Genomic DNA, 15,059 nt, shown 5'->3' with positions numbered 1-15,059 from the left:
AACAATGTATCCCCCAGGCTGCCCTTCAGAGCTGTTAACACAGCATAACCTTACTAACCAACTGACATACCTCCAGCCGCTATCTTACTACTCACTGAGGAGAGACAGCTATACCACTAAGCTGCTGCAATCTTTCCATTTGCATTTTCCAAATATTCCTAAACAAGCATGCATGCATTTTACCATTTGCCATGTTCTAGTGTTTATGGAAGTGCTGTCATCTATTTGCTTGTTTTTACTGTTTTTTCACTCATTAGTATGGATTTTATTGATTTATTTTGTATTTTATATTAAAATCAGTATACAGCGTATTAGGTTCCATTATGGCATTTAAAAATATAATTTCTTCTCCATCCGTCTGTCTCTACTACTATGGAGTTTTAGAACTGCATGTGATATAGCTATGTGATTCTCTGGACTACGTGCACTATGTGTGATAACATCTCCACATATTTTGGGACATTTTAACCATCAAACTTCCTAGGGTTTTTTTTGAAATTGTTATTTTGTTTTCAGGGACATTTTCTTGATTTCTATTGATATTGTCTTTGGTCTATTTTCTGTTGCTTTAACTGAATACTAAAGATTGGTAACTTAGGAAAAAAAAAAAGAACTTTCTGTGGCTCACAGTTTGGAAGCTAGAAAAGTCCAAGAGCACAATGCCGGCGTCTGACACAATCCGTCCTGCTACAGCAAGCGAGAGACAGAGCCAGGGAGGGCCTATCAAAATAATTTTCCCACAGGTGTGATAATAGCATTCATTAATTTCTGAGGTCAGAGCTCTCATGATCTTTCTGCCACATATCAGACCCCACTTTCCAACACTGACCATTGCAGACTAGATTTCTAACACATGAGTTATGGGGGAGGCACACATTCAAGCCACAGCAGGGATTGGGCATCTCTTCATAGTTTTATTTATTTTTCAGACTTTATCTTCTGTACAACTTACCTATCCTCTAGAATTATATCTATTTTATGACTTGAAATCTATGATTCAATAGTTTGTCTATTGTTATTGTAAGACTTAGCAAATTGCATTTGGAATAATAATTCCTTCCCCATTATATGTTTTTTTTCTTGGCTTGTATTTGGTATCTTTTATTATATCCAAGGGGTTTATTTTAATGGTCAAGCCATTGTGTTCTTCTTTAATATTTTATTTAATATTTTTAGTTTATGTGTATGAGGGTTTTGCCTGCATGTAAGTGCCCCACATGTGTGCAGTGCCCTGAAGAGGCCAAAAAAGGGTGTCAGATCCCTCGAAACTGGAGTTATAGATAGTTGTTAGCCACCACGTGGGTGCTGAGAATAGAACCTATGTCTTCTGTAAGACAACAAGTGCTCTTAACCACTGAACAACCGTCTCTCCAGCCCCGTTATATTCTTTTTTGGAGAGGGGGTGTCGCCTTTTTGAGACAGGGTCTTCCTGTAGCCCTAGCTGACCTGGAACTCGCTATGTAGACCAGGCTAGCCTCGAACTCACAGAGATCCTCCTGCCTCTGCCTCCTGAGTGCTGGGATTAAAGGCATGTACCACCATGCCTGGCTCCAATTTTCTGAACCTAATTTTTTTTAATTAAAAGTTTTTTCTTATAGTTTGATTAATGAACATATTCTTTTGTCCTAATACTAGTTTTTTTTTCTTTTTAAAGAAATGTGTCTTATGTAAGAAAAAGGAATGTCCAGTCTCCATATTATGAAGTCATGAGTTTTCTTATGTTTCTAGAATCCACATTCCTTTGCCCACACTTGCACTTCTTCCACTGTGATTTCTATCTGTTTCACTATTTCTGAAAACCTTTTAAATATTTATTTTATAGCCTAAAATTGTGCTTTTATTTTTCAGGTTGTCCATGGTTCCTCTTGATCATACTTCCTGGTCATTCATTTTGCATGTGTGGTTTATAACTTTGGTTACGGGTTCCTTGTCATGGAATATTCTTCCATGAGAAACCTGTATAATTTACTTTGGACCCCAGCTCCTTGCTTAACTACTGAAACTTTATGCATTTAAATATACAAGGCAAATATTTATATTGATTTATTTCTTTAGCATGCTAAACTATTTGAGTGACTTAAATTTGGACAATTTTCTGGTGTTAGGATTTATTGCTGGTGTCTATTTTTCTCCACCACCTAGAAGGACAGGAAAATTAATTGTGGTTTTCTTGGGTTAGGTTGCTAGTTCATGCAGAATCAATCCAGGGTTCTTGGTTGCAGTTGCTTACCCATTTGTGGCTGGTGGCTGAATTTTCCTTCCATGTGGCAATAATTCCTAGTCCAGCTGCTAAGCCCTGTCCCATCTTCCAATTCCCTTGCAGCAATTTTGTCTTAAACCTCACTTCCTGTTTTTGAAAGTCCCTCTTGATTTTCTTCTCTTGGTCTCAAATTAGGCTGTGAACATACATTTACAAGCTGATTTGCCTTCCCATTTTAATCCAGCATTTCTCTGGGGTTTTGAGTAAGGGGATTATCCTCTACACCAGTTTAGTTTGCCTTAACTTGCAGAGGACCCAAGGACACATACATGTGGTAAAAAATACATAGAAAGGTTCTCTTGTGGGTGGCCAGACACTTCTCAAGTGTATAAGAAAACTCTGTGGCTGAAGCTGGCTTGTTTTGATTCTTAAATCATGTCACATATTTAGCAATGGTCAGTCTTGCCTGGTTACACACTCAATCCTTCCACGACAACCCTCGATGGACTGGTGAAGTCACCAAAGGCTGTGCCTATCTTTCTGGGCTAGTTCCCCTCATGCCTTCTCTGGGAGGTACTCACTTTGGTTTGCAACTTGGAGTGTGTTCTTAGTCACTGTGTGAAATTCTCTGTCCATCTCTGTAGGAGAGTGTGATGTACCAGGTGGAGTTGTACCCATAGTTATATCCTGAATGCTCATGCCTTTAGAAATGATAGCCTCTTTTTCTCAATCTCTGTTAGTGTGGGGGTTAATGACTTTAACTAGGATATATGATTTAAGTTAAAGATAACTGAAGGCCTAAAAGACTGGTTTTCTGTTTTAAAATTCATGAGCACAAACAAAAGCTATCAGTATAGTTTGAGAACTTAAGGCTTTTGAAAATGTGTGCCCCTTAGTCCGCATTTTAAAGATTTGTTTAAGGAAAATTATCCAGAAGTTACTAAGTAATGAAAGCAATACTGTGTGAGTTCATTAGTCTCTAATATAATCTTTCTCCGCATTTTATTTTCCAATGTGGGGAGCTTTTCCAAATGATGTATTTCCGAGGTTGAAGAGAAAGAATTCTGATTGGTTTTTTCACAGCTATTGCCAGTCATAAGAGAAAAATCCAGCTAGTTTGCAGTTTTCAAAGAAGTGGAGAGATTACTTTGTTAATGCCTATTCAGTTCATTTTCTATTTGGGGAATTGAAAGTTTGAGTGTGGTTGCAAAGAAATGACGAGCGAAAGCTTAAATTGCAATCGAGTGGCATCACTCCATCTGCAGACGTTTTTTGAAGTCTCCAGTAGCCAGTGTGGGAATGTGAGAACTGCAGCCTTGTTCTGGGGAGCTGCACAGTGACCCTAAACGAAGGCTTTTGTTAAAAATCACTGTTCTCTTCTGAAAAGAAATGATCAGCTGTGCATGGTTCCTAACACACATCAAAACCCCACAAAGGCTTAATTAGAGATAATATATGCATTTGTTGATGCTATTAAAGGTAGATGAGGCAATCATGTTACTCAGGGGACATACAGATACCTGAACAAGGGAATAATTTGCAGAAACAACTGGAGTATCGAGATTCGATACAGGCCAACAGGATTACTGGAGAAAAACATGGAACAGAGTCAGGAGATCTGGGTTTCTTCCTGGATCTGATAGTACTCAGTTAAAGGATTTTGGGAATCACCCAATTTCCTTGTGAGCTTTGTTTTCCTTATGCGAAGTCAGACAGGATTAGGAAGTTAGATCATATTTACTGAGTAAAAATTCAAATATGAGAATAAAAAATGAGTCCCTTCCTCCACAAACTGTTGTCTTCTAAAACGAATCAGACAACAAAACAACCAACCAACAAAAACCCCCACAAAAATCCTAGAGTATTATCGCTAAGACAATTGCAGCAGCAGAAAAAGTTCTGGCCATCTTTCTTGGACTGCTGTAGAAGAAAACAGAATTGTAAAAGATGGATTATCAGATGTGGCTTTGAGGCACAGGTATTGGAAGATATTTCTAGAGAGAAGGAATGGGTATGATGGAACAGAAAGAGCAATCCACGGGGGTGATGTGGACATGTACAAAGCCTGTTAAGTGACAGGTGCAAGTTATAGATTCTCATCAGGTTCTGAAACTGAGGAAGAGAAAGTTCCAGATACCCAGGGAGAGCAGCTATGCAAAGGTAGGTCCTGTGACCACAGAGGACAGCAATAAGAGCAAGGTGGACATTATAAGGAAGTCAACTAAACCAAAGAGATGCTGTGTGTCATGACATGTTCCGAGACTGAGGATAGTAGAGCTAGTTTAACCCTAAACTTACCCACTGTTCATTGTAGTTTTCTGGGCCTCTGTCAGGCTGGTGTCATGACAGATTTGTATCTCAGAAGCTCTAAAAGGCTCTTTTAAAATTAAGTTTGACTTTGATGAAGAATTTTCTTTTAGAGTGCACAGATTGGAGAGTCATAGCTGTGTGGCAGAGAACCCACCACCACTGGACACACTCAAACAAGGTTGTGTGGCCACTTTGCAAGGCCGCTTGCGAGTGATTTCTATAGTGGGTCAGGCCTTTCACCTTGAGATCCTCTGGCTTATAGAGACAGAGAGTAGGCAGGTTAAGGAGAATTGGCAGAAAATGGAACTGGATCATGTGGAGTGCATGTCTGGAAATACACTCTTGGCAGCTACATGAGGATTCAAGAGGTCAAAGTTATGTGGGAAGGAGAAGGCTACAGCTGCCTGGATGGTTAAGGATAAGGGCTAATGAAGGCAGGCTATGGTAAAGCTATGATGGAAGGGCAGAACCAGCTGGCTGAGAACTTGTATGTAGAGGGAAAGGGAAAGGATTACGGGCTGTTCTGGGAATGGGAGGAGAACTCAGAGTGGGAGAATATGACACAGGGAAGACGAGAGTGCTGTCTCTGCCAAGTTCCCTGAGTGGTGGATGGAATGTCTTGTCTCAGATTCCATTGCACACCTCTTTGCAGAGGCTGTGAAAGTGGTTCAGGGCATTCCTGTGAAGCCTCGGACATAGTCAACCCCGTACTGGCACACAAAGCTCTGCCCATTTGGGCAGTCAGCCCACATACTCAGAGCCAGAATGCAGGCCCCAGAAGCCAGGCCCCAATTACAGACCAAAGCAGAATAGTTTGGTATAGCCAATTTAGTGTGTCTCTTAGACCTGCTGGCCTACAAACTTTGTACCTTGATTCTGAGGCCAATCCTCAGACTTTCAAAGGCTCAGAAAAGGCTAATACTCAGGGAGAGATGAGACTGAAGACATATAGAAGAGTTTGTCTACCATTACTTGGGAAGAAAAACAACTTACATTTTCATGGTTTTCAAAATAGCTGTTAAAGTAACCACAGTAATATTCTAAAAAATCTCAAGAATTGTCTCATAATCCTCATGACAAAATAAAACAGACCCTGAAGAGGACTAAACAAAGTTCTGTGTGAACACAGGGCAAAAAGGCTTGGGAGAGGCAGGATTTGAGCAGCGCCTACAGAACCTTAGCCTGGGTAGATTAGCTTAATGATATGGTGACTGAAGGTTAATGGAAGCTTGTCACAGAACTACAGATTTGTGGTACCTACAGTGGCATCCATACCTTCATCAGTTGATTCTCTCTCAAATTATTGCTTCCCCTGCCTTACTGTGTGTGTGACTCTCAAAACAGGGGCCCTTTGAGGAAACGTGACTCCCAGGGCAGTGCCAGGCACACAGCAGCCAGCAACCAGAGGAAGTCGCTTGAGTCATTTATAGTGAAACTTGCTTACTTGATATGTCACCTCTCCCTGGTAGACACCTGGTACTGAGATCCCATTTTGTGCCAACCTGAAGCCTGATGCCTGGGGAGAGAGAGCTGAATAGAAACAAGGCTGGAGGCCACATGAGAGCAGGATCTGGAATTCTGAAAACAGGTCGACCAGGTTACTTCCTTAACTCCCAGTAGTGACAGTGCCATACAAAGGCCATTTCTGTGTCCCTTGAAGAGAGTCCCCTCTGTTGTTTCTGCTCTCTGGTTCTTATCTGATCCCATGCTCCTGCCAGGATTGTGCTCGGGTTTCTCTTCATCTTCCCTTTCAATTCTCATTCTTTGTCTCCACTGAGGCTCAGCCTTGGAGACCCAGAGTGCATGAACTTGGAACAATGAAGGGAAGAAAGATGGCTTCGGAAGTTATTAAGACAGGTGGGAGAGGGAGGCTACTGCTTCAAGTAAAGGGTGTTGGTTTTCCAATCATAAAGCTATAGTACATTTTTGCAGAGAGTAAAGTTAGAGAAAATAAAGGGACTGAGTAGATGAAAGGAACATGTGAGAAATAATGTTCGAAGGTAGATTGGGACAGATCATGGAGTCAGATAAATGCCAGGTTAAGTCATTTCTTGGGACTGTATTTTAATTTCCATTTCTTTCTACTCATCTTTCTCCTGGCTGAAATGTGTTGAAAGGTGACTAGAAGAGAAAGTCATAGAGTTAGCTCTTACAACTTACAGAGAAAGTGCTGACTGCTTTTAGAGATTTGTTTGTAGTTCAGTGGATTTGCTTCCAAATGTATATGTGTTGGTCAGTCAGAATGCAGTAACAGCAGCAGGAGCAGCAGCAGCAGACTACCACCACCACCAACACACACAGCTCAAACACACACACACTCACTCACCTTGAATACAGCAAACCACACACACACTAAATACGCAAATTTATACACCCACAGTATAAAAGAAGGCAGAAAGACCCCAAACCTATTTGCCAACCTGGTATAAAACTCAGTCTGATATTCTGAAATATCTATAATCTTGTAAAGCTATGTCACTGGGGGACCCTTCATCATGGGGGGACCCTTCACCACTAGTCCCTCCTCTGCTTGAATGTGGAGGAACAGAAGTCAGTATGGCCTTCCAGCCCTGGGACTGCAGAGGACTCTAATGTCTTTAGAGTTGTACCAGGATGTACCACTAGGTACTAGAACCATGTTCATTGCCTGCATGGCTTCCAGGGCCTTTGATTGCCTCTGTAGTGCAGCTGCCACTGATGGGCTACCCAGATTTTGACTTCAGCAATGCTTTCAACAGGACAGTGGTCATTCGTTTTTGCAAGATTAGCTCTCATAGGCAGTTGACCCACAGCCTTCTGCCTGTTCTTGTCAAGCCCCTGTCCTGTTGCTTTCTGCCAGCTCCTTCTGGGATTTAGTTTTTTCTCCCATAGAAAAGTTTCTGGATCTGAAACCATCAGCTGCTCAAAACAGGGATAGCTCTGGGAACGTTAACCCTGGGTGGGGCTCCTGTTCTCCTCCCTCTGTGTCATAGTCTCCTTTCTGACATCAAGAAACTGTAAGGGTAGAAAGTGTTTTCCTCTGTAGTTTGGAGGACATTTATGAATGAGGTATACAAATTTATTTTTCTATATGCAAACATGAATGAGGAACATGTTCTGAAAACTTCTCTGAGAACAATGATTTTGGGGACCATTGTCTTGCTTCATAATTGTGCTCTCATTCTTCCTACCTGCTTTCTCTCTCTCTCTCTCTCTCTCACTCTTTCTCTGACATATACACACACCCCACAATCTCTTGAGGGTATTAAAGCTTTGGCACTTGTAAAGAGCAAGCGCATTGGTTCAAACTATCATTTTCTCCATTTTTCACAGCCTGCCCTTGTCTTCCGTCTCATCAGATTCCTAGAACATGCAAGGAAGCTGTTTCCTTTGCCTTGCTAAGCTGAAGGGAAGAGACTGCTACCGGAAGTAAGCAGACAGGAGAATGGAGTCATGCAGCCTTTGTGGATAGTGGAGAACAAGGAAAAGGCCAGGATGTCAGGGCAAAGTCTACAGCAATATCTGAAGTCCCTCTGAAGGGTTCAGGACTCAGCTCAGGGCTGGGACTGGAAAGATGATGTTGGTGGGAAGTGAACATTATAGAGGTAGGTTAACAGTGCCTTAATCATTGATGTTTTTGAGAGGACAGGGAGACAAAGTGGAGAGGGAAACGGAGGTACTAAAGGGAAAGTTAGGTTTTGATTGTGAGTGTTCAACAGTATCCTAGATTGGATTGAGGAAGAGGGAGTAGACTGGGGGGTTGGGGAATGGGTGAGAATGGGTGAAGTTAGGTCTTCACAGGATCCATTTGTGATGCAGAAGAAACAAATGAAGAGACAGTGTATTAACAAATAGACTGTAACAGCATTGCAGTACAGAAATAGCAATCAATGGTGATGATGCAATATGACACCAAGTGGTGCATAATTAATACTCTGGCAAGTGTTAGTCACAAATCCGTGATGGTAAGAAAGGTGATAGGAGCAAGAACAGCAGTGTTCGTATTTCTACAGCACAGTAGTCTTCTTTATGGCATTCCTTCTCTCTTGGTCTGGGCGACTCCTCCTTGTCTACTACCATTTGGATTCAGCATTCATCATCTCCTTGGGGACCTTCTTAACTCCTCTAGCATCCATCCACCTTTTGGCTGAGGGGAGGATATTTGCTCTGTGTGGTTAGGCCCCTGGTTCTCCTCTACCACAGTCTTCAAATTTTTTATGGAGTCCTTTCTAGAGTCAGATGTGAACTCCTTGAAAATAACAATACTAACCTCAGTAAGAGTCCCTCCTGCCAGATGCATTTTAGCTGTGCAGTGAGTGCACTATCTCAGTTCAGCAAATGAATCCATCTCACAGCATTGAGTTTGTAAACCACTACCGCAGTTTTATGTTCGTTCCTAACATCTTAGAAGTTGACTTTTTAATATCTTCATTCAACCAATGAGAACCTAGAGCACATGGCTTCCTGGGACTTTGCCTATAATGACACTTCTATGTTAAAAAGACAATACACTGATGATCCAGAGATAGCATTCTCAACATATCTGTCGTTTAAAATAAGTGTTTCAGTTTCCTTATAAGAGAGCAAAGGGGCATCTGTGGGGAAAGGGTTATTCTGGCCCATGTACCTAGCCTCATCTACTGATCACTTCTCTCTGTCACTCCTCCTGGTTCCCAGACATCAAACTCATTCAGAAAGCATCATGGTTTAGACCAGTCAGCAGCCTGCCAATGAGATGAAATGCACTGTTATGTGCCGGAGCCTAGCTGCTAGCAAGAAAAACATGTATGAATGGGAGTAAAAGGGGGCTCTTTAGAAGTTCTTCCAATGTATAGAGATCCACCTCAGCTCAGCATCAGAAAATAAATGATATTTAGTGCTTGTAGTCTAGTTATTAATTCCATGTGCAATGTACCTCTTCTGACTCTTCATTTATCTAGTTATCCCTTTATTAGTTACAGACTAATTTATTTATTCAACAATATTCATTTCTTTTTTGTCTGTATACTACTAAATTCTGAAGCATCACAGAAGACCTCTGACTTCATAGAGGTACAGCATCAGGGACTTTGGAAAAACTTCTAGAAGTAGAAATTAAAGTAAGGCTTTTGTGACCCATGATTCCTCTCCAGGAAAGCAAGTCAAAGAAGGCTAAGATTACTGCAGCAAGAAGGGGGAGGAATCCCAAGGTCCAGTGGAATAGAAGAGTATGAGGCTTCCAAAGACATTCATGGATGGAATTAAACCTGGACCGGTGGGGTGGGGCAGGACCATTGGAAGAAATTGTTATATGGTTGAAACATACAGTATGAGTGCAGTCAGATGGTGCCCTGGCTTGGGTCAGAGGGAAATGAAAGAGCTAATATTTGTGACCTGGGGTATTACTGATATTTAGAGAAGAGAGCACTTTATTATTTGTATTACTCTGTGAGTATGCGGGACTCTAAATAACTGATTGCCCTTCAGTTATTGTGATAATCTAAAAGGACTTGTGGGCCAGGTATGGTGGTGCAGGCCTTTAATCCCAGCAGTCTGGAGGCAGAGGAGGTAGATCTCTATGTGATCAAGGTGGATCTCTATGTGATCAAGACCAAGCCAGCCTGGTCTACATAGTGAGTTCTAGGCCAGCTGGGGCTACAGGGAGACCATATCTCTCAAAAAAATAAAAAAAAGGGAGGACTTATATATATTTCACATATTTCATAATTTCTTTCTTTACCTCAGGAAAAGTCAGATAACATCCTAGGTTTAGGATCAGCAACACGTCAGAAGGATGGCCCGGTTCTTTGAGGAGAAAAGCAGAGTATACAGATGGGGGGCACCATTAGGTGTTGAGATCATTGGCAGGCCCAGGGACAATTCTCGTAGGCGTTCATATTCGTGTTAACTGGGCAGGGCGAGTCAGATGTGAAAGTCCAACGTAAGCAGGACCAGATGGTGATTCCAAGTGAAGGATCCAACTGGACCCAGGAAGGATAGGACCCCATTTTGGAGATCCAGGGCTCAGAAAAAAATCAGCCCCAGTCTTTTAACTGCCATGTTGGTAGACAGAGTTGTATGGAATGTGATTACATGACATGCTGAGCTATAAAATGCTTAATTTCTATTCTGAGAGCTCCCGTTGAGCAGACTGTTGCTGTTTACTTAGTTTTCCTACCCAAGTGTTTTCTTTCCTTAAAGTCTAGGAGTAATAGACCAGAACTCATTTCTCACTTGACAAATGCCTTCCTTCTGTGTCTTTCTATTGCTGCATGACAAATCACTATACACTAAGCCTACAACAAAACCCATTCATTATCTCCTGGTTTATTAGTCTGGACTTGTTTGTCTGGATTCTTTGTCTGGGTCTTAAAATGAAAGGTCAAAACCAAGGCAGTGGTTGGCTGGTCTTTCATTTAGAGGCTCTAAGAAGAGTTCATTTCCAAATTCATTCACGTGCTGGCAGAATACAGGTCCTTGTGTTTGTAGGTTTGAGGTCTATTTTCTTGCTTAATATCACCTGCATTGTGGTCAGGCTCCTAAGGCTCTGATAATACTTTGCAGGAAACCTCATCTTGAAAACAATGATAATGCTCCAAAATGTCTCTGCCTCCAACCAATGAAACCACTCTGCTGTGAAAGACTCATGAGATCTGGTCAGACCCACCTAGATAATTCACACCTTAGACTGAAGAGTATAATTCAAAGGATTGAGGTGGTGATATCCCAAAACAGTCACAGATTCTTGGGACCAGAATGTGACATTTTGTGGGTGCTGTATCTACCATCTAAGTCTTGGTTTCTTAGCCATGAACCTGTTTTTATCTTCAGATGACAGCATCAGGGATAGCTTTTCAGAAGAAATAGGTCACTTTTTATCTTCTAGAAGCCACAGAAGAGATAGATCCTCAAGTCTAATGACTCGGGAAGGAGGAGAGAGTAAGGGAGAGAGAGAAAAACGGGAAGAAGAGGAGGGGAGGAGAAGGAGGAGACGGTCTGTACAGCCTACAAACCCGTGATTGTGTGGACTCCATGGATCTTCTTGAGTAACACTGGATGCTAAAAGCGATGGATGAAATTTTCTTTCAGAGTTATACAACAGCTTGAAACAAGTATCCTAGAACTGACCCAAACTAACATTCATATGATAAACATGTTCTTGGCAATACAGAGACTCGTAAAATTTACAACTCAGGGCAGCTTCCTAAAGACATATTCTAACACAGATTCGAGCAGATAAATAACAAATTCAAAGAGGAAGGAGACACAGGTATTTTTAAAAAGTCTTTCCTAAATACTTAAAATAAAAGCATAACAAAGTCGCCCTACTAAACTTCAGCAGGTAATGAAATATCTGGTTGGAGTGATCATTTGTAATTATTATAACATCAGTCTTCTATGTTAATATGGAAGGAACCTATGGTTAAAGAGAGGAAGAAAATGCAACTTCATTAAATTTCTTTTTCTTGATTTTTGGTACTGAGGATTGGATCTGGCCTTCACATATGCCATTTAAATGGTTTGCTGCTAAGCTGGGTATCCCGGACCTTTCTACATTGAGGCAGGGTCACACTAAGTTTACCTTGAAACTTGGCCTTGAAGTCTCTCTGAAGTCCAGGGAGTCCTTGAACTTGAGAATCTCCTGGTTCAATCTCCTACATAGCTGGGATTTCAGATATGTGCCACCAAGCCGGGCAACTAAAGTTTTTAATCTTGTGGAAATAAAGGTTCTGGGTATTCATCAGTTTTAGGGAATTGATATGTCTAACATCAACTAAAGAGTTTTCACCAGTGAAACCCAAGCTGGGCATACAAATATTGAAATATTAGAGGAATAAAATTAACAAAGATAACTCATTTAAGATAAAAAAGGACAGGAAAGTAAAAATAAGAAGAAAGCTTATTGAGTAGAAAATACAGGTGCAAAAATAAGTCCAAAGCATATAATCGCGTTGGATATGATATGCCCAGCCTGGGCAACAGCTGTGTACTGTTTACTGAAAGAACAAAACATAAACTAAAACTGACCATTTATCTATAATAGGTACATTATTGCAGCACAAAAGCCAAAATAGCAAAGTTACTTTTCATAACAGATAATTTGAAATGAGAAAACACAGACATAAAATATCTGTAAGAATGATAACTTTTAAGACAAATCTGCACAGATCATGGATTTTTTTTTAGATAATCTGGCTTTAAAAATGCGAGGGGGGGGGCAGGGAAGAAACATGATAAGGGAAAGATAAACCCACATTCCTGTAGGACATTTTAATAGATATTTTTCTAAAAGCTGCAGGTTAGGTAGATAATCAGAGAGAGCTTGCCAGCCCTTCTCACAGTGCTGGGCCGCAGATGGATCACAGAAGTGCTGAGATATTGACCCACACAGCCCGTGGGGTGGCCTGGGGAGTCTGAGGCAGCCTTACCAGCCAACTACCAATTACCTCTGGCTTCCAGCAGGGTTGCTCAGTTCCTCGGGGGTCCATCTTAGCAAATATCCATGGGAACTGTGCTCTGACCTGAAGTAATTTTGGAATGACAAAGGCTAATTAAATATGATTTGATATGAGATATAATGTACATATAGTAGCATACATGTGTTTGCATTATATGTGCTCACACAGATTTTTGTGAAATTTGACCAGTAAAAAGGGGGAACCCATTTTCTTTCCGAAATATCAATGATTAAGAATGGCATCCTTCAGAAAATCTCGGAAAGGGCGCAAATAAGAACAAATTTTGGGGGCAGGTATATATGAAGACTCTATAAAGTAGAAAGTAAATTTCACCAGATCCTTAGAAGAAAATGTCATTTAGACTGAATTTTCTGGCAATAATGTAACATAATCAGAAAATATGTCAATGGTAGCTTATTCTAACAGCTGTTCTTAATTTAAAAATTTAAAAACACACAGTCTTTCATATACTGTTCTGTAAGTATGCTAGAATTCAACAAGATGCTTACATAAAAGACAATACACCTTTTCTTTTTTGTTTTTTTGTTTTTTTTTGTCTTTTTGGTTTTTTGTCTCCCTGTAGCCCCAGCTGGCCAGGAACTCGCTATGTAGACCAGGCTGGCCTCAAACTCACAGAGACCTGCCTGTCTCTGCCTCCCAAGTGCTGGGATTTTTTTAAAAATTAAAAGTAAAATGAAATGTATTTAGCAATAAATTATCAGAGTTACCTGTATTTAAAAAACGTATAATACTGTCTTAGTACTCATAGATGGTCTTATGTTCATTTAAAGAGATTGAGAATGAAGGAAAGAGTAGACAATTAAGGGAGATTTGGAAAATTCATCAAATTACAGCCTAAGAAAAGAGAAGACTATTTTAAGACAGAAGCAAAAATAAAAAGAGAAGATTTTAAGAGTAACAAAAAGATTGAAAAATAACATAAAGTGATTTTTTTTTTCAGGGAGGGATGTCAAAATAGAAAAGCTAGGATAAATTAACCCCCGTGTAAGAAAGGCAGAAAACACACAGAGATTAGAAAATGATAATAAAAATGATTTAAATTATAAAAGAATGATACAGGAAGCACTAGAAAAGCTGGAATTTAGCAAAATTGAATTAATAAAGGGTAACACATTTATCTGTTAATGTGGAAGAAATGGAAAAGGTAGCTATGACCTTCCCTCTACAATACTAAGCCCTTTCTTTTTCAGAGTCGATTTCTGTGTTACATTGACTGTTCTGGAATGCAGAAAAGATGTATATGCCAGAGACAATTTAATGATGTCCCAAATAACACACACACACACACACACACACACACACATACACACACACACCCTTCTCACAAATAATCTTGGCCAATATCCCAAATATACATGCATAATTCAGAACCTGAAAGATTGAATTTTGCAACTAATTAAAAGCATAATGGATATAAAAAATCTAAAGTTTCTCCCTGCCTACCTTTGCCATGAAATAACTGGTCACTATCAGGAAAACAACTAATCACAGTTACTATTTAACACATAGAAGTACAGGTCCTGAGGTCATCTTAATAGGGATCACAGACATTCCTAATCACATATATGTGCACACCCACTTTGTATACTTCATAAGTGATGTAAGGAAATTTTCTCACTCGAAAAAGTGAATCTATGTAGGCAATACAATTCAGTCAATGAAATTATTGCATCAAAGAGCAAAAGACATAAGGACCTGGGTTTGATTCCCAGCACCCACATGGCAGCTATAAACCGTCCTTAGCTCCAGTTCCAGGGGAATCTGAGCCCCTCTTCTGACCTCCGCAGCATTGCACGACACGGGTGCACTCACATACATGTAGGCAATACACTTGTACACATAAAATTTTTTAAAAATTAAAAAAATAGTATCCACTGACCACTTAATCATTTTGACTGTAAGATTGACATATAAAAATAAATAATTGTGTTTTGTGGTTGGACTCAAGATCAACCAAAAGACAATAAATTCTAACATAATGCAACAATTGCTTGGAAATTAAAGGGAAGACATGTATTCATGTTGCTACGAAAGTGAATTAAAGGCACAAAATGAAGACCCCAACAAAAACATGCATAGCCTATGCATAAGTTAGAAAACTATGGCATTAA

This window comes from Nannospalax galili, unplaced genomic scaffold, assembly GCF_000622305.1.
Source record: "Nannospalax galili isolate Female #2095 unplaced genomic scaffold, S.galili_v1.0 scaffold1379, whole genome shotgun sequence".
Lineage (NCBI taxonomy): Eukaryota > Metazoa > Chordata > Mammalia > Rodentia > Spalacidae > Nannospalax > Nannospalax galili.
The sequence above is the reverse complement of the archived record's forward strand: the minus strand, read 5'-3'. Positions refer to the sequence as shown.